The following is a 23829-nucleotide window of genomic DNA, read 5'->3' on the forward strand; positions in this document are numbered from 1 at the left end:
CGTTGCAGTGGTTTTAACTGTACAATTGAAGCCCTAACATGCAGCAGTTAAAATGCTTGATAATGTTCCCCACACCCTCATTTCTTGCTCTGTTTTTATCAGCAGGTGTCCCCTACTGTGTATCAAGATGAGCTGTTGGCTGTTGTAGTAGTGCTCCGTTTTGACCTAGCTCTCTGAGTCTGCTAGGACTTGGGACAAGTAACTAGGTTTTATTCTGGTTTGTTCATTGGCAGCAATAGCTCTGCTGTCCTTGGGGATCTCTGTAGAACCTGGTTGGTTTGAATAATTGAGGGAGGACTCTGACCTGCAGCTGTTTCTTAAGCAGGGACAGGAAGAACCTGCTCAACTGTGAGATCCCAGGGTGGAGTTGCAGGGTTAGTGGTGGCGTTAACTACCATCTCTTACTGACCTCAGAGAGTGATTGGGATGCGGGTTTCTAGATATATGCAATAGTCATAACTGACTTGGTGCTCTTTCACCCCAAAGCTGAAGAGCAGGAAATGAGTATCGGTTTCTTCCCTCTGGAGCTAAAATGACACCTGTGTCTTATCCATGTGCCCTGACTGTTCCCTTGATGTTGGGAGGAAGAAGACTTTGTTTTGCCTTCTTTAATTGTGTAATAATGACTGTTCGGTGGTCTTCACATGGCTGAACACATGAACATACATGTCCCTTTTCCCTTTCCTCTAGAAACAAATGCAAACACTTCTATAGGTTGAGAAACTGCAACTTACCTTTCTTCACTTCAGTTTCTTTCCTTTGCCCTTTAAAGCTCACATGACTGATGACTTGCTCTCTTTTTGTCACTTTTGGCCAATACTCTACTGTGTATATTTTTTGTGACTGTGAATTGGCTCACTAGGTGTTGTGGGCAGGTGAGCAGTTTTTAGGAGGTAGTAGCTGAGTTAGAACCCAGACATCTGTTTCTAATCCTGTGGAGTTGTGTTGCATATAGAAATTTTTTTCTCCCCCTGCAGTTTTTTCTCATCTTTTCCCTTGCTTGAGGGGAAAGTCTGTCTCTGAAAGCTTGGAGGAAGCATCTTTCTTGTGCTGCTTGGTTTGCATAGGAGAATCCATGTCTGTTTAATCGATGTGACAGAAGAAATTTAGTTGAGGGGGTTGGCAGCCTTATGGTTTGAGGTTTCTATTTCCAGTTTGTGATTGCTTTCTCTTTGCTTTTTAAATTCGCAGGGGGAGAAGGTAACTTCACCAGACCTTGGCTGCTGTTTACCTTTGCTTGGCTGTGCAGTGTGCCTTTGTTTTTCCACCTTTGATCAGTGTCCTGCCAACAGATAATTTAGCAATTGCATCCCAGGGTGGAAGTGTGGAGTTAATGTTAAAATTAGGGTTTTTTTTCCTTTCCTAACTTCTCTGGCTGATGGAGCAGAGAAGGGGAGAGGGGAGGTGAAGGGGGCCATAAATTCTAGACCTGATGATTCTGTTCCTTGTAGAGAAACGAAAGCCTCTGATGTCTCTTCAGCACTTTCATTAACATTTAAATTAAGGGTTTGTTTTTCAGGCGGCTTCAGTCGCAGCCCTTTCATAGCCTGACACATGGAGGCTGTTCTCTCTCTCTTTCTCTCTCTCTTTTGCTAGCTTGCAAATCAGTGTACAATAGTAATCACTGCCATATTTTTTTTTTCTGATCTCTCGGGAGGGCAGCGACCTGACAAGCTGTACCAGAGGTTCAAAGAGAATCAGAAACGGAGTGCAAAGGTAGATGGGCAGGAGGATGCCAGGTTTCACTCCTACAATTAGAGCGGTGTCTGTTCACTCCCCTGCCTTTCAAAGGGCTGCTTTTGGAGGTGGGGAGGGACAGAGAGGGATGGACCTTTCTTGTATGGTGAGAGGTGAGAGCCCCAGGTGCAGATGCCTCTAACCAGGCTCAGCTTCCACTGTTACTCCTCCCAGATGAGGCTGGAGGTGTCACTCAGAGGATGCGAGCTCATGCCCTGAGGTGGGAAGTGGAGCTGTAGTGTTCTAAGATAGCAGCCTAGTCCTTCTAAAGGAGTGTTGATTCACTCTGAGGACAGCGGGAGGCTGGTCCTCAGCCTGCCATTGGCATTTGAAAGGAAGGTGATAGTGGAGGATATTGCCCTGAAGTAAGAAACTCACCTCAGCCTTCTGTGCTGCAGTGCTGAAGTCATGTCTGCTCTGAGCACTGTACCTTATTGTAATGGTAGAGGAGATAGCTGGTTTGAAGAGTCCATTTGGATCTTGGCTTACAATAGCCTAAATCAGGCCATGCCTTGCTGTAGCTAAGTAATTTCTGGTATAGGAGCTAGTTTGTTTAACATCAAGAAGAAAAAAACCTGTCTTCCACCTGCTTCAACAATTGTGTAAGAGCCAAGGAACAAGCGGACAGTTTTAGGAAGGTCAATGACTTGCAGTGGAGAAGCAGTATAGTAGGATTTATGTAATATGAGTCTTTGTCCCAAAGCTCTTTTGGAGTCTTCCACTTTTCATCTCCTACTCAGTTGGTCACCACTGGTGTAGGCTATTATCTTCTGCAGGCTCTCTGATGGGAGTTGGGGATGAGTAGCACTGAACTGAGGTAGCATGGTGTCTTTCATGAGCTAAAAAGGCAGAGGAAGATGAGCCAACACGTAAGCAAAGTGTGCATAATGAAACATGCAGCTTGGTTGCTGTGACTGTTGCACTGTTCATGTCTTCACTCTACCACCACCCCAAATTAGCTTGCCTTTCACGAAGAGCTTGATCCAGTTGGGCTTTGAAGGATGCCAACAGGATGAGAGCAGTAAGCTATCAGTGGGATCAGGAAGGGTATTCCCTGCTTGGTAGTAGATATGGTGCATGAAGAGGGGTGCCAGAAGCTTCTGTTTCTTCAAGGTTGGTCTTACATGTGCCAGTGGTGGCCATGATTTATACCATGTGACTCTTCTGGAGGACCTAATTCAAAATCATGCACTTGCAGAAGCCTCCTATATATGCAGAAAAATGTTTCTGTTCTGGGGTTTGGATTTTTTGCGCTTTTGTGTGAACTACCACAGACTGTAGTCTGTTACTACTTGTGTCACTTTTATCAGGTTGAAGAATTGTGTCTTAACTGTTCTGTTACTGAGTCTGTGGCTGACTTTCAGACAGTGAGTGATATGGAACAACTTTTCAGGGCAGGTGATCTTGTCCATATTCCAAGTGCTCTGGAGCTGTGTGGTGGGATGTGCTTCTTTGATCCCCCCTGACCCATGCTTTAACTGTTTTGTACCACTCATCTGATTGCTCTGTCACTGCAGATGGGTCCTAACTCCTCTGAGAGATCTCTGCAGAACTACCACCATCAACATCATCTTGGTATCTTCATCCTGTATAATGCAAGGGGGATTCAGAATGTCTGCTGTGTGCTACTGGCATCCATCCTCTCTTCCAGATGCTTCAGCTTTTGGAGGTTCATAGGTTCATGCCCATTGAGTTTTTCTCCTTCAGGGCGCAGTGTCGGATGATGCTGAGCATGTTTCGTGGAGCCCACAGTGTGCGCAAACCAAAGCTGTTGGGAAGGGAAAAGAGGATGCTTAGTACTTGTCACACAGGGTCCTTAATTGTGACTTCTGAGCCACCTCCAGTGTTGCTTAGTCTCTAACTTTTTAATGAGGAAAGCTTTTAATTTAAGCTCTCCTGAGGCTGGATGCCAGCATGGAGCCCAGCTTGGCTGCCCCAGCAGTACTCAGGGCAGGTCTGCTGCGGCACTAACTGGGGTAACTCCTACTAAATTCTCTTTGGAAGCTCCACTGTATTTATGGGTGGGGAGGGTGGGGGAATGCCTGCCCTCCCACCTTCCCCCATGTTGTCTCAAAAGGCCCTGGTGCATCTTTGATTAGGTGTAGGTCAAAAGAATTTCCACATCGTGACCTTAATAACTGGGGTTGATTGGCAGGCGGTCTGTGGAGAGGGAGCAGCCTGTCCCTTTCATCTCCCTTGGTGCCGTGCTGGGACAATGGGCCAGCATATTTTCCTTGTTGTTCCTCATTTGAAAAGGGTCTGGTATCTCTACTAGGTACCTGTGACATGGGGGTCTTGATTGGGGTCTCATAAAGGGCCCTGTCAGTGTGTCCAAAGGCCAGGAATACAAAGGCGATCAGTGGGTGGGGGTCTCAGCTGACCACTGAAGAAGGGAGGGGAGGGTCCTGGAAGCAGTGGAGGGAGAAGCAACCCCTGATGGGAGAACTTAAAGGGGGGAGGGGGGGAGGAGGCGGCCCATTTTTGTCCCGAACTCATCAAGCACATCTGCAGAATTGTCCCAGCCGCTGCCTCCCAGTTTCAAAAGAAAATGATCGTTTGATAAACCGTCCTGATTCACCACTTTCTCACAAGGGAGGGAGATCCACCTTTGACCTCTATGATTTCACATTGGGCCCAGCTCCCCCCCATCCAATTGCTGGAGAAACTTTGAAATGCATCTCTTGCTCTCCCTGTCCTTCTCCCTCTTTCCCTTTACTCTCTCTTTACCCCCCGCCTTTTTTTTTTTTTTCCCTCCTCCTCTTCCCACCACCCCCACCTTGCCCGCTCTCCCGCTTTGTAAAAAAGGCAGGCGTACTGCTTTGGAGTTTAGGCAAGTAATTAGTAAAATCTTTTCTGGAGCACAATAAAACCACAGCGCTCAGCCTGCATATTCCCACAATTTACATACTCGCGGGCATTCGAGAAAACAGGTGGCATTCCCAGTGCATCGCTGCCTATGAAAATCATTTGGAAGGCAGGGAGGGGAGACTGCTGGGACCCACTCGCTCCTGTGAGCTATAGGAATGTGCATGAATATATTAAAATGTTTTCACACAATGCTTGTATTTTCCAACGGGAAGAGGCATCTTCTGGATGAAAGGCGGCTGGCCCAGACACAGGCCTCTTCCGAACGTTCTTTCTCACTCGGGGTTTGTTTGCATGGACCAGATAGAGAGGGGGCCTGGGGGGGAGGAAAGGGCAAGGGTGCTATCTGTGAAGAGTAAATCTTTGTGTGCCTCTTACCCACTCCCCGTTTGTGGTCCCAGAAAGTTGAGTTATGAGGGAGTTGTGTCTGTGGAGGGGGGCAGGAGGGGGGATCATGAGGACTTTCTGCAAAAGCTTTTGGAGGCATTGCAAAAGTAGAGAGGAAATAGCTTGTAATGGAGCATATAGTGCTCTGACTGGTGGGATTCAGGGGCTACAGCAGGAAATGGCTGAGGGAGCTAGCTATCTCGGGCAGTATTAGCAAAGCACCTATTAATAACAGAAAACACTCTTGCAGTACTTTTGCAGCTTCATCTTATTGTCCAAGAACAGGCTGTTCAATGCCCAGTCTGGGTAACATATCCAGCTGTTGCTCTCCTTTTCCTGAGAGGGCAGTTGCTCCAGGCTGTGCCACAGGTGGAACCCAGCAGTTCCCACTCCATTTCAGTTGGGGACTACTTAGCTGTGTTGCCTCCAAAGAGGTTCTTTGGGTGCTTTCAACCTGTAGGGTGTTGACAACAAATGTGTGGTGAAACTTGTGTCTAGAGAGTGTAGATAAGAGATTTCCTTTCTAATGGACAAGAATTAAAGGAGAGAGTTGAAGTAGGGGAGAGGCTGAACACAAGTGATGAATGTCTTGGCTTAGGAGCGGGTTGTGCATGTAGGGAAGACCCTGGGTTCAGCTCTAGGGATACTGTTTTGTTTGAGAATACTGGGGCAGGCTGCAAAGGGGCTTCATTGAAGGAAACAGAGGTAGGTTGGTGGCTGGATTTTTTTTTTTTCTTAAAATTACGTTATTTTGGTGAAAATGCCCTTTGAAATTTCTGTGGGAAGCGGTATGGTACCAGCATGGTGATCTGGATGCCTGTCTCATATGTGAACATACAGCCTTTGTAGAAAGCTCTTCTGGGTAGGCATCCTGAGGATTTACAAGCCTGCCTGCAGTCAGCCAGAACCATGGCAGCACAAATCTGTGGGTGCCATGAAGAGCTGTTACAAAGCCCATGCTACCCAGCTCAAGCCTCTGCTCTCCTGAAAGAACTTACTAAAACACAGGCTCCCAGAAGAAGGCATAACCCATTTAGAGAAGAGTGGGAAGAGCTTTACTGATATTTTTCCTCAGCTAAGCCAACTTTCCTTGTCCTTTCAGACTGGACTCTTTCTGCAACAGGTGGGAGAGAATGCGTTCCCCAGCCCTGTAAGGAGCTAAACAATTCAGCATCTCAAAACCTTTTGCAAAGGAATATTCTTGCAGGGCATCGGTTCCTGAAATGGATTTGCAGAAGTAGCAAAGCTCTGTAATGCTGTTTCTCCCAGCTGGCCTGCACTGGTCATACTGGTGTTGGTCATGGTGCAAAGGTCTCTAACCTTTTGTTGGAAACAACCAACAACCCAACTGGCAAGACGGCTTACTTTTTATTTTTAATTATTGTTTTCCCAATTCCCTGCTCCTCCCCTTCATCTTTCTGCATTTCTTAAAGAGGCAGTGGAGGGAAAAAAGCTTTGGTTTTTGTTTGGGAAGGGGGTTAGGAAGGGCGACTTGGCCCCTGCAACCTCTCATAGGGGTGTCTTGTCAGGGCGCGGCATGAAGGGCACAAACAGATCATAACCTTTAAATGAAAATGCAACGGAGGGGAGAGATGAAAGCAGTGAAACAAATTAGATACATCTAGAGGGGGTGCTCAACTGGAGAAAATTAGCATTTCTTCCTAATTGGAGTGCAGGGCATTCCATTACAGGGTTTCATTACAAGGAGGGAAGCACTGGGCCTCTTTGGGGGATTCCCCCCTGCCCTCAGTTCTTCTAAAAGTAAAAAATATATTTGGGAAAGAACTGAGAAAGGACTGAATTTATCAGAGTGGAGGTTTCAGACTGCTGCAGAAGAATAGATAGTAGAGCACCGGTTCCCTGTTTAGGAGAAGAAAGTGATGGTTGTGTGCACATGAAGTCAGGTGCTAGTCCTAGTTTTTCTGAAGGAAACTAAAAGGTTTATAGGAGACTGCAGGTGGTGGTAACTTTCTGATGCTAGTACTTGCTGAATCAAATTTGTAGACTGTATCCAGCATGTGGTAATCTGTTTGAAGCATAGGGATGTATGTTTTATGACTAAGATCAGGGGACTTAATTCATGCCTGCTTTACACTACGTATGAAGTCCATGCTGTGCAACGCACTTGTTCAAGGCATGTCTGTCTGATTCTGCCTTTAACTAGAGTTGTTGTATCCAACAGGAACTTGGATATTTGCTTGGGAAGGCAATAGCTGATTTCCAGCACGGAACGTCTGGTGGCTGCACTGGGGCTTGTGCATAGCTTTGTGGTCCAAATAGCTTGTGCCAACTTAAGAAATAGGCATGCATGGATGTTCTTTATATGTGCATTTTTACGTATAAATGGATGCTAAAAATAACTTAGAGGGAATTCAAGGGACAAGGTTTTGCATTGCATCTCTGCATTAGGAGTAGGGGTTTCTTTTTTCCAAGCAGGGATTGGATTATTTATCAGTTAGCACTCTCAAGAAAGGGGGGAGTGAAAGAAGAAAAAAAGAAAAGCAGATTTGCTTCAGGTGTGTGGTAGGCAATGTATGTTGCTCTGCCAATCTACAGTTACAAAATTTCCTGTTCCAGCTCAGGAGAGGGAATATATAAGCACGGGAATGTAGATTGTAGGGAACGACTGAAGGAAGGGTCCTGTCTGCACAGAATATGGTTCCTAGCGGAGTGGGAGGATGTTTACAGCAGCAGTGCCTTCATCCTGGGCAGGGTCCATCATCCATGTTCCCAGAATGAGGTTGCAGATGACTCTACATTTATGAATTCTTTAAATTCATATCTCTGACTTAACCCTTGTTGCTGAATTCTAGCATTTTGACACAGAGTGTAGCACTGCCCACATGAATATCTTCAGGCCTAGAAAAAAATACTGTTAAAAATGAAAGCATGGCTGAGATGGGCTTCTTCCATATTAGGTTTGACGCATATCAGGATGATGTCTCCCATCCCAGCCTTCTCCAGTCACTTCAGTTCTCTCAAAAGATGTTTGGAAAACTGTTTAAAATAAGAAAATGGATCAGTCTGCCTCTAGATTAGTAAAGCAAACTACTTTTGAAACACTGGAGGAGGTAGAGAGGAGATGGGAGCAGGACCATAGAGGCTGGAGTTTGGAAAGGAGCAAATGATTAGGAGGAGATAGGCTTGCGGAGAAACTGGTTCCTCTGAAGAATGGGAATTTCTTCTCAGTGTGTGCATCTGGCTTGTATGCTGATATGCTTTAAAATACAGCATGCCAGAGTGCCTCTTGCCTGTAGCTAAGCGTCAGCTTCCCTGAGTAGCTGGCATCCCGCTTCTCTGTTGCGAGTGGAATCAGATGCTGGAAATGTGTGGACAGAATTGTGTGGCTATGACTCTCCTTGGCTCTGTTGCCTCTGGTTTATTTTCAGAGCAGTGTGAGACTGCTCCAGACTAGAAGACAGATTGGAAAGTCTGTTCTCTGTGTAGTCTTGCCTATAGTGTGTTCTCTGTTTTTTTTACCTAGGATTTGTCAGGTCTTCTCTCTCTTCCCTCCCACCTGCACAAAGCACAACCGCTGCAACCACTTTCTTGCTCTAAAGACCCACTTTCTTGTGGGTTCATGATGCTCCATTCAGTGTCTTTGCACATGCCTGCGTGGGGGATGTACTCTTACTGCTTTGTAGGCATCCTGACACTTTACAGATGCAGGACTAATTTGGGGCCAGGTATTAAAGCCAGCTTTCAATGTGCATTGCCCTAATTAGTAAATCCTTGTTCTCTCTCCTCTGAGATTGAGGTACATATTCCTCTAAGTCTAGCTGTCCATCAAAGAGGACTTGAAATGAGGCCCTGCTATGGTTGGTAGACACAGGCAGCTAATGAAGAGAGAGAGACCATTTCCTTTGAGAAGAGAGACCTGTACCAAGGTGATTGATAGTCACAGAGATTTATTAGTGTGGGGGCTGGATAGAGGCTTGCACACTGGAACCCAACAGCTTGGTTTTTTCAGTGGAAGAAATCTGGTGGTCACCTCTGTGTGTACCTGTTTCCCCCTCAAAAAAAAAAAAACCCCAAACCTAAAGAAGTGAATTGATCAGTGGCAGCAATTACAGACTAAGCTGGGCCAAGCAGCAACTGCTACTATTGCTGTGCTTGGTCTCTGCCTCCTGGTGCAGCTATCTTGAGCTTTGCACCTGCACTTTGTTCACTGATCTGCTTCGCCTGTCCAGGCTGACTTAATGAGGAACGGGGATGGAGCGGGACTGTCTGGAACAGGTTTTCTCTTCTTATTTTCTGTCTTGCATGTGATTAGTGCATGTGTCCTAGAGCATGTTTTCCTTTTTCATATGTACCCCCTGGATTTCTTCCTCTTTGACAGTGAAGCAGCAAGGGAGCCTGCTCTAGAAATTAGAAAAGCAATAATGTTTCTCTAGCATCTGTCTTCTGATGGTCTGAGAGCAATCTAGGAACACAGATTATGTGGAGACCACTTCAGATAAGTTTGTAGCCTGGCAGAGCAAGGACTTCGTGGTCCTGGTATGTGGTGGAAAATATCAGGTACTTTAGTAGTATCAAGTGCAGGTGAACAGTACTGTTCCCACTGTGCAGTGGCTCTGTCCTCTGCTTCCCAAACTATGGGTTGTGAGACCCTGCTGGTCCTCAGACCCATACTGGCTCTCTAGCTCTCGCAGTGAAGCCAGTGATACGGGTCCCTGCTACTCTAGGAGTGACTGAGACTGATTGAAGCCTCAAAACCTGTAGCAACCAATTAACTCTAACCTGCCTCAGAAGGGGCAATGAACCAACAGGATCTGAAGAGGAGATACAGCAGAGAAACACTCCTCTGGACCAAAGAAATAGCTGCATTACTAGTTTTTATCTTGTTTTTGTCCTCATATTTGGTCCCCAGTGGAATATGGTGCAGAAGTTATTGATGTGCTGATATTTGGTTGCCTCCATTAGGCTGTTCTGGTAAAACCTCCCTGTGAAGAAATACGGAGAGTAAGATGGTGGTGGGTAAGCACGAGTGTGGAAGTGTTATTCACTAAATTCCACAATAGAGACATTGGAAATTACTAGGAGATTGCTTTAAAATGGGTGAAAGATAGTATTTCTTCACACAGTGTGTAGTGAACTTTCTGCTCCAGAAGGTTATGGAGGTGAATGATGCCATCAGTTTTGAAAGGGATTTGGCAAATTCATGGATAGCAAGTTCATAACGGAGGACTAGGTGGGGATATGCTCTCTCAAATCCTTAATATGGCAATTGTGGATGCTGGGGCAGTACAAAGAGGATGACCACCAGAAAGTTGCCAAGCTTACATGTTCTTACTAAACAGCATCTGCTAGTACAACTGCTGGAGACAAAATGGTGAGCTAGATGGGCAGTGGCTTGACCAATATGGGCATTTCTCCTGTTCTTCTGGCCATGGTGACTCAGTCTGCCATCCATCTACCACAGTGTTTGGTGTCCAGCAGTGGTTGGTAGTAGATATCTAGAGAGAAGGGTAAGAAACCAGACAAGTGCAAAAAGATCCTTTCCTGCATGTTCCTTCCCAGCTTCCTGTAATCAGGAGATCAGGGTTTCCCTGGCTAGCATTTGCATCTGGACCAGAGACTCGCTCTGTGAGCAGCTCATCCCTTCTTTCTGAACCTGTTAATGTTCTGGTCTTCATAGGCTCCTTTCCAATTCAGTGCTATGTCCTGAGGAAGAAACACTTTGTTCTATTTTTAAACCTTTTGCTTGACCATCTTACAGGGATATACGGTGAATGATTCCTCCGTCTGGACACCCTCTGCTCTGTTTACGATTGTAGTATTTTTCCCAAGCCACCCCAACTCTAGTATTGATGGCCTTGTGTGAAGCCATAGCAAACCATGATTGTTGTGAGTACTTGCTGGACAGTTATTATTTAGAGTGGACTTCACATGTAGGCGTCCCTGAGATGTGGTAAGCTCATAACTGCTTTGCAATGAAGCCTCTTGAGTGGAGTCCATAGAGATGCAGCCTAACCTGAATTGATGGTCATGTAATTGGCTCTTGTGTATCCACGTGATAAAGATCTGTGACAACTCCAACTGGGACATTCCTAACTTGCTGCAGAATCAAATACTGACGCTTCAGTAATGTGCTCATTTCAGTGGAGGACGTGAGCGTGAGCTTGGTTCTGGGATTTCTTCATGTGGGTGTTTGACTTGCCAAGTAAAAAAGGTTCTTTTAATAACCGTGGCTTTGGATGAGACTTCCTAAACTCACAGAGTGCATGGGAATAGAGCAGGCCATGGAATGGAAAGGAGGAAACTGTGGTTTCACACTCCTGCCCACAAACCTGCCTGTGCATCTAAAGCTTCCAGACTTCTGTTCCTTGAAGTGTTGGAGGACTGACTGCCAGCAGGTTGTCCTGCTTCACCTAGACAGCAACTTACTGAGGGGTAGGAGGAAGGGTGGTACTTCATTTATCACCTATTTCTTGGTATCAAAGGACAAGGTGTTTTAGGGAAACCTGTCTTCCATTGCAGACTTAAGCGATGTGTGGCTAGAGGGGCTTTTCCCAGTCCTTTCCAGTGCAATCCTTTCCTTCCTACTCCATTTTCTGTGTCATATTTTTTCCAATATACTGATATTAAGCATTATAATAAATTATTCCTTGACTTCTTGCCTTGTCCTTTCCCTGTCTCTGCAGCATCTGTTTTGCCTGATCCCTTTCCTATCTTCATCTGGCTAATCTCAGTTATTACTGAAATTCAATAGTTCTTGTCCTGCCTGGCAGCCCAGCCTGATTACAGATATTGAAGATGATAACTTGTGCTGTGAACTTGTGTTTTATTGTATATTGATGTCAGGATGGTTTGAGCTCTAGCTACTGCAAAACCTTTTCAGTGGGTTTTGGGGTAGTTCAGGATCTGTGTGGGAGGTGGTCATTAAACATCTTTATGCCTTAGACATGTGTTGCCTGTTTGGTGGTTTAATGAAATCTTGTGTGCCTTTCTCTGCATACAGGACTGGAGCTTTCTGGCCTGACTGGCGGGTTTTCTTTCTCACTCTGGTGCTTGCTCACAACCAAGCATGCTCTGAACCTGCAGATGGGGAGCAGGGGCTTCATTCAGGATCTTGGTCGCTTAGGGGCGAACAGTTGACATGCTCCAGACACTTAGCATGAAAACCCTGAAGCAAATCATATTGCATAGAGTGGAGAGCTGAGGAGGGGAAACCTGCCCAGAGCTTTAAGGGCAAGTGAATTGAGGTTGTTGCAAGCATGTCTGTGTCAGGGCTGGAATGATCAGAGCAGGAAAGCTCTAGGAGTCATTTCATGGCTGAGTTAAACGCAGATGAGGCTTTGCTCGCCTCCTCCACAGAGCACCTGTGTCTCCATGCCTCAGTGTCCTGGACCTCTCTGTGTGCAGCATGTGCTACATATACACGCTTCTCCCCTTTCACCTTTCCTGGTCTTCAGCTTCTTAAAACCCTCTGAGCATTATTCACTACTCCCTGGCTGAACAACTCATTTAGACTTCATTTGGAAATTCTCTGAATATCATAGAGCAGAGAAGGAAGATCAAGCACTCTGTTTTTAAGTGATTTGGCTTCTTTCCTTTATAAGCGTGAACAAGTACAGCTCCTGCTTCTGCATGATGTGGAGAAAGAACTGCTGCCCTTTGTGGGAAGATGATGAAAGTATATGTTTGAGAAGTCCTCTTCATCCTCACCACCCTGATCACTTTTTTCAAAATTCTCCTAAATTGAGCAGTTTGAATTGGGGTGGTGGTGGGGGGGTGATATGGCAAAAGGAATAAGACAAAAATAATTTGTGGCTTGTGGCACCAGGAAAACAGATTCTTTCCCACCCCTACTTTTAAACTGAAACATTCTTGGGTTTTAGTTGTTCTGGCAAACCTGAAAGGATTCTCCCCTCCCCCTAACCTCACTGGTATGCACGGACTGCTGGCTTATTGAAAAGTCATTTTCTGTCATATGTTCTAATGGAAAAGTTTAGATAAGCTGTCATTATATATGTGCATTTTTAAAAGAATGCTTGTTAACTGAAAACTCTGCCAGTCACGTCTGAAAATATATTGGGATTGGCCTTGGCAGTCCTGAAGCCTAAAAAATAGAAAGGAGATATTTTTAAAATCGGAAAGATTTTCTTCTTTTGCATCATGATTCTTTAAGCATTTTTCTATACATAGACCTGTATTTAGACTTTTGTCCGAAGCAGTGACAGCTGCAATATTTACTTAAACGAATTCTACATGTCCCCTTGTAGGGTGTGGGATTATGAGAAGAAAAAGCCCTGGACACTGTAAGGTTTGTGGTAAGGTATGAGCATAGGCAGCATTACATATCTCTTCTCACTGGTGCTGGGAATGTTCACTGTATTTCTCTATGTAGCCTTGAAACTGGCCTGGTCAACTTGAGTCTGCTTATATTTATTCTTGGTGTCTGCTTCTCAGATGCTGGCACTGATTTCATGGCAAGCATGTTTTGTTCAGAAGTGTCGAAGGTTGCCTTTAAGGAAAAAGTCTTGAGCATTGATGAGCCGGAGGCACACAGTATCTAGCTGAACTCATCTCCATGGCAAATACTTAGAGCAGCTTGGGTGAGGCTTCAAAAAATTGGATTGAAATTGAAAAATGGGCCTTTCTGTGGGAGTGTTAAGTAAAATGTGAAAGATACATATGATCTGAAGAGAAAGCAGAGTATTGTGGGGTGGGATCAGGCAACATCTTCAGTTTGCAACCTGCTGCAGTGTTGGGTCACAGTTGTGTATTTTAAGTGGCTCAGAAATTACAAGTCTGTGCCCTGGGGGTTGTGCTGCCTGCCTCCTTGCTACATATGGAGTCTCTGGGGATCCCCTTTCCTTGTTGTCAGGATTGCTGTGATTGCATCATCTCCTAGGCTTGTTCAGCACTCCTATGTAACTTGTGCTCTGATTAACGTAGTGGGCATCTTTTCACTTGCCTGCTTACCATCTGGTCTTCATTGCAGAATAAGGACCAAGCTTTTAGATTGTGACAATTCTTGCTTTCCTACAGGGTACTGCAATCATAAGGGACACAAGACGAGTTTTTTCAAAATATAATTTAACATTTAAAAAAAAAAAAAACCCATCTCATCGCACTGGAGCTCTGATCATCAAGTCAGCTGAGCAGGTTTAACTTGTCTACTGCCCTGAAGCTGACCAGCCAGGACAAGGATTTCTATCCTGAAGGTAATGGTGATAATCCAAAGAAAGCATAGATGCTAACAAGTCCTGAGAACCAATGGAGGCACTGTGCTACAGGATGCCAGTTTCTGGCTTCTGGGACAACTGATGCCAGTCTGGTGCGACACAGGAACCAAGAGGTTTGGTCAGCCCACATGCAGCAGGTTTCCTAGTAGGTTTTGCAGATCCAAAGGCTTGTACCAGAAAGGGAGATGGAATAAGTGAGGTCCCACTATGAAAAGAAGTTTTGCTTTGCAAATGGGAAATGGCTCAACAAAAAGAAAACCTGGAGCCTTCATTGCTGTTCTCCTGGTTCTGCTTGTTGCCTGACTTTTAGGGCAGATGCTGGAGGAGGTGAATGATTCTTCCGTGATTTTTCTCGGCAATAAGAGTTCTCACTTTGTCCTTGGCACAGTTCTTGCTACCCTGTCTGGGACCTGCACTGTCCAGTTTCCTCTCCCCAAGTCTGTTGCCTTTCTTAATCTCAGTGTAAAGGTACTAGACTAGAAATCCTGCCCTGAGAGCATAGGCTACACCAGGCCTTCAAGAATCTGTCATGCATTGCAACTCTTCACAGGCTCCTATTGTGCATCACTGGATCTCTTTTCTCATTTACCCATTTTTTGGCATCCTGCACTGTCCTGTTCCACAGGCTGGGGGAAAAGATGCTTGTCATGAGCTGACCTCGTGTCCCACTGCTGACCGTGCCTCCACTCTGCCAGGCAGGCTGTCCTGTTCCAACCCCCTCCTCCTGCTCGCCCCAGATCGGAGTCCCTGAGAGGTCTTTGTCTGCCTGTTGAGAGCAGCTCCTGTCCCGCCATTCCCACATGGCGCACCCTCCCTAGCAACCCCCCTCCCATTCAGTAGTTTGGGCTGAAAGAACCTTGGCTAATTACGCCAGGCTGAAAATTACCACTTTGCTGCGTTCTCCTGCTGCTGGGCCCATTTTTGTGGGGCCTGTAGTTAGAGGGAACAAAGTACCCCCTGTGGAGCCAGGCAGGCCCCAAGTGTGAAGCTACAGGTACAAGCAAGAGGGGAATGAAGGGAATAATTACCAGCTTCTCCAGGTGAAAGCCCTGTTAAAACTTCAATAAGCCAATTAGGGGCCAGGGTGTGTGTGTGGGGGGAGAGTCTCCCCCACCTATAAGTGATTCCCACCAGGCAATTAACAGAAATCATTTCACGGAGGGGAGGATAAGAAATGGTTCTTAGAAATTGTCTTGAGTTGGGGGGGCCTGAAACAGCACGACTGCTGCAGTGGTCCTCGTGTACTCCAACCTCCCAGCTCACTGTGTGGCCTGAAAGTGTTGGTGGGGCTAGGGGGAGAGGGAGGAGGGAGGGAAAATAGCAAAGAAAAAGGAATCGCTGGAGCTTTACACCTGGGCAGGCTTTGAGAAACTGAGGGCTGGAGTTCAGAGCTTCTTGTAAGGCTGTGTGTGGGCCCAGGGCACTGAGCTTGAGGGGGCTGCTGGATCTGGGGAAGTGGGTGAGGGTCAGGCTCAGTGTGTCTTCCTCATCAGGGTAAGGGGAAGGCTATTGGTGTTGAGCCCAGTAGGGAGGGGATAGGTGCTGAGTGTGAAGGCTCAAAGTGGGTGTGCAGGTGGGTGAGAAGTGAGTGCCAGGCCTTCAGAGATCTGCCTGAGATGTGTGATGGTCTGCAGGTGCCCTGCCTTACCCCAGGAGCAGATGGTGTCTGGTGCCTAATACCTTCGCATGTATCTCATCCAGGGGCCATGTTTTTCTGCTGCTCATCCAGCAGCTTCATTTGCTTCTTCCTTTCAATTGGTTCAGAAAAGCCAGTGGATTTGCTCAAGGTGGAGGTTTTATGAAGTCACCCTGCAGTTCCCTTGCAGTGTATTGCAGATGGCATGTGCAGCAGTTGGAGGTAGAGCATGCTGTCTGGTGGGTACCTGGCAGGAGTCTTGCCCATCTGTATTTGAATAGCTGCTCTGGGGAGTAGAGCATGCGATGAAGTTGCTGCACATGGCTGAGATTGCCCTGGTCATGTTGGAAGGGAGAATGCATAGTGTAACTAAAGAAGTCCAGATACCAACTGTGGTTATTTGACCTGCACTTGCAAAAGAAGATGGAACAAACAAACAAAAATTCTAAACATCAAAACAAATCAACCAAATGTAACCTTAGTAGAGACTTTCTTTGCCTTTCTAATGTTACAGCTTCTGAGAATTCAAAATGTCCTGTGACGTTTTGTTCTGGTTACTGATAAGCTGAAGCTGAAATAACCCTACTGTAGTAGGGTGTTTAACCACCTAGTCTTAGACTGACCTAGAAGTCCCTAGACTTCCTCCTTTTTTTTTTCCCCCTTTTTTTTTCTCTCCAGAAAACTTTCTATGGCAGGAATAGAGAACTGTCTCTTGTACAGTCCAGCTTTTAGACTCAGAAGTGGTTTCTCAGCAGAGTCATCTTTCTTCATGATTTGGCTTCCAAGACGTAACACCAGTGGATGCCTGTAAAGAGAGCTCTGTGCATGGAAAGGCCTGGTAAGCATGCACAGGCTTTCTGCCCCCTTGACGTTTGGTACACATTGTTTAGACCAGTACCCAAGTTAACATACTGGATTATGTTTTTTTCCTATGATTAAGGAGTCTTTTTTTTTTTTTTTTCCCCTGTAGTAACTTGAGCATCAGTTAGGGATTAAATTGAGTCTGGAAAGAGCTAGGGATGCAGGAATTCTTGTACAGAGATCTCTCTCCTGAACAACTACTCCATGCCTGGCAAGCCCAGAGTGAGGAAGGATGATGAAGAGTGTTGGATATACTGTGCAAGTAAGTATTTTACACTGCTAAACACGTTATCAAGCCTTTCCCTTTTAATAAAGGAGTAGGGCTGATATCTATCCAGTAGAAATACTTGTGCAGCCACAAAGGAAATTTTGTTTGAGGTTCTGAAAAATGACAGCAGCACTCTGAAAGCACTGTTTGAATATCCCACTTGTATGGGAACACCCAGAACCCGATATCAACTTTTATAGAGCTAATCTGAGTGTGGTCCTTGTCCTGTACGTTTGCTTCTCCCTAAAAGTATGTGTCATGTGGAGTATTGGGGAAAGGAGGGTGATATTTAGATGCAGACAGCTCTAGGAACATCAGGACTGTTCTGTGGATAGGCTCACTAGTTTCTAATAAATGGTATTTTCCTGTTCAGTGCTGCAGTGTGGAAAAGGTCTATGTGCATGTGTCCTGTCTGGAATCTCTGTCTTGATGTCATTGAGCCAGTTTTTCTCCAGAAATGGCAATTACGTTCTATATCTGGCTGTCTGTTTTCAAAAAACTTACCTGCTGCAGGGCTGGTGAAGGGGCAGTGAACAAGACTGTGGGATGACTTGGGCAGACAATATGGGGTGAAACTGCAAAGCAACAAAGGCAAGATGGACATGTCTGGGTTGGGTACCTGCTAAGCAACTTGCTAGAGTAGGGGTGATCCACGTACCATGCTGGAATTTGGGCCTTTAGAGATACTAAAGGCTTATTCTGTTCTCCAGCCTGTGGGTCTCTGGAGGAAGACGTAAAGTTAGAGGTCAAGGCAGAGGGTTGGAGAGATGAAGCCAACATTCCCTCTACCCTGAGGTATGCAGTAAATGACATGGGAGACAATGATGTGATCATTTCTTCTATCGAATGCACTGGAGTTCTCCGTCAAATGTGAGACTTCACTGTTTCAACCCAGCATCTATACAGTACAAAATGCAGATGCCTTCTTTCTGGGAACCACTTTCTAGTGATCCTCTTGAGGCTTAAGGAAGCATGTGAATGAGTTATTAGTCTGTCTGTCTGTGCCTGTGTCACTAGTGGTCCTTGTCAGAGCATAGCATTTCCTCTTGGAGCAGCAGTAGTTGTAAATGTTGCAGCATTCATGGAGTTGTCTTTACACATTTTGTTTTCTCTCTGCACTGAGTCCCTAGTGGGGAGTGGCAGAGCTCTTCTGTAGTTTCTCTGTGTGCAGTATATGATGCCTATCAGGACCACAGTTCAACCCTGAGCTGACTGATGCCTTGAGGGATGCTGCGGCGTGCCTGTGAGGCTCAAGGAAGCGGCAGCAAATGTGCTAGTGCTTTCCAGTCTGTGGAACAAGCCTGGTCACTTGCCTCCAGCTGCTGCTTCTCTTCAGCAGTGTTACTCACTGCTGAACAAAGATGAGGCTGTGCTGCAGTGGATCACTGCTTGCTCAGGTGAGGTCAGTCCTGTTATTGAGTGCAAATACAAGACTATTTTATATGCATGCAAGCAGTTGGACCCAAATATAAACCTGGCTCCTGAGCACCCTAGAAGCTCTCCTTTGTGCTAGCCTGGAGTAGTACAGGGACCTGAGGAGACTGCCAGCACACTCCTGAAACCAGGCTTTAACAAAGTGCAGTGTGGAGCCTAGAACTCTTGAGCTTAGAAAACAGCCAGCAACACAGAATGAAAATGTTTAAGTCAGTTTGGACTGTGTCTTCTTTTCTTTGCACTGAAGGTCTGGAGCTGAAGCATTGCAGGGCAAGGATGGAGGAGGAGCATGTTACGTGGGACTGGAAGGATGGGAAGGCTCTTGAGGGCTGAGGAATATGGAAAGACTTAGTCTGGAGCCAAAAGCCAGGGGGATATTGCAGAGCTGTACTAAATTGGATACAACCTGCACTTGTTATTTCAGGTTTTGGACAGTTATATCATGTGTTACTGGCTTCTTCAGCTTTTCTAATCCTGTCGTCTTCTAGATAGCCTTCCACTCCCACATTCCTTGTTCTGGAAAGCTGTAATTTTGGCCCATTAACAGTGGCTGGACTTTTGGTGCAACTGCTTTACCTGCTGATTTTTGTTCAGTTTGTAGTTACTGAGTTGTGAGCGTATAACCCAGCTGTTCTGACTTGCTTCTGAGATACTGAAGGTGGTTGGTTCAGTTCTCTGGTCATCCTGCAAGAGGCACAAAGCAGGGCTAAAGCAATTGGTCTGGGGCAGCAAGGTTGCAACACCAGCCCTGCATGACTGCCGAATCCTGGCTTTGTCCAGCATTGCCTGAATCAAAGGCAGGTGGGACTTCTTGCATGTTTGTGGTGCCTGCTTTCTCATGGAGAAGAAAATGCTAAACCAATGCTGTGCTGCTTTTTTTCTTCTTCCTGCAAATTAAACGCCTCTGGGGAAGGAGCACCTGCTTCCCTGCTCTGTCTCCCTCCCTTTGTGTGTATCTGGTCTGTTGAAGCCTCATGCTGGAGGTGCCGAAACTCCCTGTGCTGAGTTTCTGACCCCCTCCTCTCCCCTTCACAATGTTGTTACTGTTGCATCCGCTCCCCAGCCTCCTGGGCTCTTCAGCGGGGGCTCCATCAAGTTTGTGTGACCTTAGCACTGTATTCATGCTGGAGGAGTTACCTTCCATAATGATGTCAACTGATGAGGTTAGCAGGATGGTGGCGGCCGCGATAAGACATGACATGTTCTAATGATTCGCCTTAGCGAGCTGCGTGTGTTGGGGGGGCACAGAGGGGCTTAGAGAGGGGAGGTGGGGGCCCCACAGGTGCCGACAAAGACTTTGACCTTTGCTGCTATAATATCAGTGTTTCACAGGCAGGGCGGTTCGGTAACCCACTTTCAGCCCATCAAAAATTGATTTAATTGCAATTTTTTCCCCCAATTAGGAGCACTGGAGCTTAACTAATTGGAGTAATAGAGAGTAATAAGGCTCTGATAAAAAGCCTTCCTCTGCCTCCTTTGTATCTTGTGTCATTGCCTGTCAGAGGTCAGAGAGCTTGCATATTCTATTAGGCAGAGTTGCCTTCATTTGTACAAATTAGTTTACCCAACAGTAATTAAAATGCCAGTGCGGGTCGGGGAGAGCTGAATACAATTGATGGGCACGTTGGTGAAGGATTTGACAGCTCCGGTGGCCTCCCTTGCCAAAGCGTGTCAGTGCTGAATCAAAGGCTACACAAACCCACAGACCCGTGTGTTTAACCCGCGGCACCGTCGGCACCAACTGCTTTCTCTCTTTTCCTCTCTCTGTCTTGAACTTGCTTTCTCTTCTCCTTCTTTTCTCATCCCACTTGAGACTTTTTAAAAAAGATGTTTCCCATCTTTGAGCTGTCCTTTCTGTTGATCGCTTTCATAATGCTGCTACCAGCCCCCCCCCCCCCCCCCCCCGTCCTGTCTCCCTCAGTGCTCCCCCTTCTCTCCCCCCGCCCTCCACATTCCCAGCTGCAGGGCTCTGTCAAGTAATAACTTCTTTGTTTCCCAGACCGATGAGTCTCTGTATGTAATAGTCTCCAAAATGGAACAACGACATCCAATTCTAGGGGGTGGGGGAGCGCGCGAGGAGGAAGGAACAGGCTCTTGCACGCGTCAAGCAGATTCTGGATTTGGAATCCCCCAAAGAGCAGAACGGTACTTGAGAAGCAATCTGTTTACAGTACAGGGGAAGGGCACAAGCCTGGGGCATGGGGGAAGTTTAGAGAGAAGAGGTTGAAAAGGGCCTGTTTCACTCAGGTTCCTTCGGTGACTTTGCATTGCAGGATTCCCAGCTCAGGCGGTGCCTGCTCTGAAGGCTGGGTGTGCATTGAGGAAGGTATGTATTGTACAGTGGGATTTGTATCTCTGGAGCTGAGTCTGTTTCCAAGCCTCATGACAAACAGCATCTTTCCATAAGGACTGTGGACAGCTGCCCCTTTCCCCCTGGTTCATCCACATCTGGCAATGTTCTGTCCAGGATGGGGTAAAAAGGGGTGCTACAGGTGGAATGAGACTGTGTAGTTGGCACCTTGGGGGCAGGTATGGGATCACTGCAGCGGGGCTGTAGCCAAGACACTACTGCTGTTGCCAGAAATACCATAGGATCTTCAACAACCACAAGTCAGAGGGAGAGAAGTTCTTGTGTTTCTTTCAACCACTGCTGCCAGGATGTGTGTTCTCTCTTATCCCCTGGCCCAGCTTCTATTGTGGGGGGATGCTCTCTAATGAAATGTCTCTTCTGTAGCATAGAGAAGGTCTGGCTTCAGGAGAAGCAGTTTTCTTTTTTCTTTTTCTTTTCTTTTCTCTCCTCCTTCTCAGTAGAGTGTTTCAAATGGGAAACAGAACATCAAAATATCAGATGAGTTGCAAAATGTCCTGCTTTGGACAACAAAAACATGCTGTGTATGAAGCATGTGTCTTAATACTCTGCAGAATCCTTGCCTTCCTGGTCCAGCAGAGGTGGAAATGCTATGTTGGTTTGCTTGTTTTTTACCTCCTGGGGGATCCCTGTGAAGGCAACATGCCCTGTTACGGAAGCCCTGCAATGGTGTTCATTTTCCCATTAGAGGAGCCTTTTGGGGTCATGGTACCCAGCAGCTTTCACAGGGCAGAGGAAAGCGTAGTGGGGAAGGGAGTTTACATCTCCGAGGCCATCTGAAACTTAAACATAGCAGTAGATGCATCTGGTCAGGGTCTGTGTATGTCACTAGTATCATATACACTTCATAGAGATGGGTCATCCCTGCAGTAATATATACAGGGTATCCTGCGCGCTCCTCTTCCCAGTCTCGTCTCTCCTCAGTCTCTGACTCCTGAAAGCATCGTAGGCAAAATAAATTACACTCACTAAGCTAGTAACTCAGCTTGAGTTGTTTCTCTTGGGCAGCTGGCAAGAACAGTAGTGAAGAGGTTGCACTTCTCCAGGTCAGAAGTTTTTGGTGCGTGCTCTGTGCTTCCCAAAACAAAAAGCCTTGTTGAAGGTGAACTGGAAGAAGCCTGGTAGAAGGCTTCAGTTCTGCTGAACAACGTTTCAGAAGTTTTGGAGCCAAACTTTACGTGCTTAGCTCAAATTTGCATGTTGTTTTAGACCTACCAAAGCTGATTTGTGTTGCCCTTTTGCTTGGAGTGAAACTGCCACCTCTGAGTTTCCCGTTTATGAGAAGCCTGAGGGTTGAAGGTGTATGCCTGCAGACTGAACTCAAGGTGAGGGGCCCTGTGTCATCCCCTGGGAATCCAGACTTCCAGATCAGTTTGCTCCCAGGCTTTGACAATTTCTCATAGGCATCACTTCTTGTGCATGTCTTGTGAATGCTGCTTTCTAATCCTGGCAGTGAAGGTGCCTCACTCTTCTGGGAGAAGTCTTATCTTTGCTTGCTAATGGGCTCCAGCCTGTTAAAAGATAAGGCCTGCAAACCTGATCCTGCTGAAGGATGAGACAAAATTCCTGTTGACTGAACGGAGTCAGCTTTACCCAGAAGAAACTTGTTTGTGGCCCTGAGGCCTCTGCAATGCTGGAGAGAAATCTCTTCATCTAATGCTATTTTTCTTTTTTCTTTTTTTTTTTTTGAGGGGTGGGGGGTAAAAACTGAGGAGGGAAAGCTGAAGTCCAGAACTGACAGCATGAGCAGGGATTAGACTTTGCTGTTCCTCCCACCTTTTTCTCCCTGTTGGTGTGCCTCCATGCTAATTTAGACCTGTGGCAACCATCAAAGCCTTGTGCATACCTTCTGCACAAAGGGGCCTGTCTCCCACGTGAGGGCGTTCTCTGCTGGGACAGAGTCAGTTTGTCCCCCAAAAGAAAAATCTTAAGCGCCCAATTGCCTGCTTGACTGACTCCCTGACTGCTATTATGTTTCTAACCACGGTAATTGGCTTTAGTAGTTATTAATGGATTATGTTTGGGAAGGGAGGGACAGAACCCAACACCTAGGTTTGTAGCTGAGGGACTCCCTGACCGAAGTGCTGCTTTTGAGACATGGGGTTTGACCAGTGAGCTGTCAGAGTGGGTGTCTTTTGCTTGTTTTCCTCTGAGATGGGATACATTGGCAAAAGGGAGAAGTTACCTCTTGTCCTGCACTATGGTGGAGAGAAGGCAGGTATTGAGCAGAAACCCTGTTTCCAAATATGAAATGCTGCATGCTTTCTTAATTGGTCCTCATGGCTGCTGCACAGCAACAGGAATTGGCTTTTCCTTAAACTCTCAGACTTTGGTCGGGGACTTCCATGGAGAAGAATGACATGTGCACCCTGCAGCACCTGTGCAGAGAGCCCTGTGCTACAGGTGCATTGGGCCAATTGCACATGCACTGCCAGTGAACCTGGGTTTTTGCATGTAAAGACAGCCTGGTTGGAGAGGCTTTGAAATAGCTCTGGTGCTGCAGGCCTTGTCTAGTGCTAAGGGTCTCAGGACTTGGGGACACCTCCAGATATGTAAGTTTGCATAGGAGGGATAAAGCCAGCAAAAAAAGAGAACCTTGGTAGCTGTAGCTCTTTCTTGGTTCCTGTAGCTCTTTGAGATCTGCTTGCCTCTTTCACAGAGTGTATTGGCAGTGCTGCTTTGACCTTATGATTTGGAGAAACCAATTGCTCAGCTAAACCACGGAGCTTGGAATAGGAGTCCTGAGTTCTGGCCCTGCTTCCACATGGCTCTTCACTGGCTTTGACTGAATTAAGTGCATGTTGACCACTTTGCTGCTGGGTGCCTTGTAACACCAGCAGTAGTGCTTCTCTCGGAAGTCAAGGACACTGCAAGGATCCCTTCCTGGTAGAGTAGAGGCTTGGAGACACCTTCTGACTTCCAAAGGCAGAATGTTGTAGAGGACCAAAGAAATGTTTGAAAACTGCTATTTTTACAGACGTGACATTGTTTCCTTATTTTGCTTTCCTCTTTCAGCTGCCAGCCCTGTGTCATGCTGCAAAAGATGTTTAGGCAAAGCATAGCACCGGCTTTTATTTAAAGC

At 46.3% G+C, this 23829-nt stretch overlaps 1 protein-coding gene across 1 annotated transcript in view; it reads left to right on the plus strand.

Annotated features, from left to right (window-relative positions):
* Positions 1-23829, plus strand: part of FBXW4 (F-box and WD repeat domain containing 4) — a 62655-nt gene that overhangs the window by 22540 nt on the left and 16286 nt on the right. The gene's annotated exons all lie outside the window — the stretch shown is intronic.

This window comes from Strix aluco, chromosome 7 (genome assembly GCF_031877795.1).
Source record: "Strix aluco isolate bStrAlu1 chromosome 7, bStrAlu1.hap1, whole genome shotgun sequence".
NCBI classification, from domain to species: Eukaryota; Metazoa; Chordata; class Aves; order Strigiformes; family Strigidae; genus Strix; species Strix aluco.